The sequence below is a fragment of the Silurus aristotelis genome (genome assembly GCF_946808225.1).
Source record: "Silurus aristotelis genome assembly, chromosome: 25".
NCBI lineage: Eukaryota > Metazoa > Chordata > Actinopteri > Siluriformes > Siluridae > Silurus > Silurus aristotelis.
In genome coordinates, this window is record NC_139598.1 from 18,872,467 (window position 1) to 18,874,966 (window position 2,500).

The window sequence follows — 2,500 nt, forward strand, 5'->3', positions numbered from 1 at the left end:
GCTTAGATACCTTCAGCATTTTAATTTACCCTCTACTGCATTAAAGCATGAACATGCACAAGACAGAGTTTATATGAGCTGCACTAAGTGTGTGTGTGTGTGTGTGTGTGTGTGTGTGTGTGTGTGTGTGTGTGCGTGCGTGCGTGCGTGCGTGCTCAGTGATTCTAACCATGCTGCGGGCAGGACTTCCTTTATCTCCACCTGTCAGTCAGTGGTACTAGCCAATCAGGTGTAGACAGGACAGTTGTGGGGTTGTGCGAGGTGATGTGCGGTGGTCTCTGAGACACTAGAAGGAGTGTGCGGTGGTCACAGGCCTCTACCCTGTAACCCACTGACCCACAGATGGTCTCACTGAGCTCACACACACACACGCACACTCACACTCACTCACACACACACACTCACACTCACACACACTCTCACCCCAACACTTACTCTCACACACACACACACACACACACACACACACACAGACCTACTTTCAGTTCTGGCGCATCGGAGTGTGAACATCCTCTTGGCTGCAGCTGAATCTCATCTGGCATTGGAGCGAATGTGTGGGAGTTTAAAAGAGATGCCAGTTGATTTTATGTCCTCTGCTTTCTGTGTGTGTGTGTGTGTGTGTGTGTGTGTGTGTGTGTGTGTGTGTGTGTGTGTGTGTGTGTGTGCACGTGTGTGTGTAGTCCAAGGTTGCCACACCATGATTTTCCTCTAACAGCATCTCCCGGTGTTTTATTCCTCTTACACGATGGCGCTGCTTTCAAATTGCTACATCAAAGAAACTTTTATAGTTTTTATCTGTTTATAGTTACATTTAATGTTCATGATTTCAGTTAGTTTCTCACCCCTGACTGTTCCACAGCACTGACACTGGACACTTCCTTCCCTCTCACATTAACATCTCCTTACTCGAAGGAAACTTCCTTAAATCCATGATGTGTGTGTTTATGTGGAGAGTGTGTTAAGTCCCTGGAGGAGCAGTTGCTATAGAAACGGTAACGATCAGGAGGTGATGAAGTAAACGACAGATCACGTTTGGTTTAAAGATTTTACATTCGCTGTGTTTCTCTTCGTCGGCTTCTGATTAGAAACAAAATCCACAAAGATCTGAAGCTCAAACACACACACACACACACACACACACACACACACACACACACACACACACACACACACACACACACACACACACACATGTGTGTGTGTGTGTGTGTATTCTGCTTTTAGTTAGTTCTCCCTCCTCAGTTGGACATGAAGCTAAAAACAAACGATTGACCTCAAAGGACCTCACAGTGTTTCTCCTGCAGGAGTAACAGAGAGTCGGAGCGAAAAACTGCACAAACAAATTAGTGATTTAGTTCTGCTCTGATTGGCAGAACATCAGGCTGAAGTGTGTGTGTGTGTGTGTGTGTGTGTGTGTGTGTGTGTTGTGTTGTGTGTGTGTGTGTGTGTGTGTGTGTGTGTGTGTGTGTGTGTGTGTGTGTGTTTGTGTGTGTGTGTGTGTGTGTGTGTGTGAACAGCACGACCCCAAGTGTTTTCTTTTTTACACCACAGCAGTCGTCCAACAATTACACATCTCTGTTCAGGAATTATATATATATTTATTTTTATCCGTTTAAAGTAACATTTACTGCTGACATGTAGTCACGTCTGTTATAGCAGCTATAAACTCTCACTCTCTCTCACTCTCTCTCTCTCTCTCTCTCTCTCTCTCTCCCCCCCTTTCTATCCCCCTCTATCTCTCCCTCTCTCTCTCCCCCCCCCTTTCTTTCCCCCTCTATCTCTCCCTCTCTCTCTCCCTTTCTCCCCCCCCCTCTCTCTCACTCTTTCTCTCTCTCTCTCTCTCTCTCTTACACTCTTTCTCTCTCTCTCTCTCTCTCTCTCTCTCTCTCCCCCCCCCATTCTCCCCCCCCCCTCTCGCTCTCTCTCTCCAGGTAAAGAAGAAATGAACACAGTGTAGTTTGGAGATCTCTTACTATGATCATCTCTGGACTGTGCGAGTTCTCAATACTGCTTCCTTTTCTTTTCATTCACAGGAAGGTCATTTTTCTTTTCTTTTCTTCACACACACACACACACACACACACACACACACACTCACACACACACTCACACACAGTCCTGCTCCCCCACAAAGGGCCGTGTTAAATTGCCTATTGAGGCTCTTTTTTTCTCACACAATGCTGCTGTGTGGAGGAATGATGCCAACCCCCAACACCAACACCAACATCTCCACCAACACCTCCTCCAACTCCAACACCTTCACCAACACCTCCACCTACACCAACACAAGACCTCCTTAATCTCTTCATCAGGGTTGTGTTCTGAGCCCCCTATTGTAGTCACTGTACACATATAACTGTGTTGCCACTTCCAACTCCAACACCATCATCAAGTTTGCTGACGACACTTTTGTGGTGAGCCTGACCTCTAACAACGATGAGACGGCCCACCTACAGGAGGTTAAAAACCTGGAGAGTTGGTGCCAGGAGAGTAACCTTCT

The 2,500-nt window shown here is 46.6% G+C and overlaps 1 protein-coding gene across 1 annotated transcript in view; it reads right to left on the minus strand.

Moving 5' to 3' along the window:
- LOC310719501 (beta-1,4-galactosyltransferase 3) overlaps positions 1–2,500 on the minus strand; it is a 389,210-nt gene that overhangs the window by 241,584 nt on the left and 145,126 nt on the right. The gene's annotated exons all lie outside the window — the stretch shown is intronic.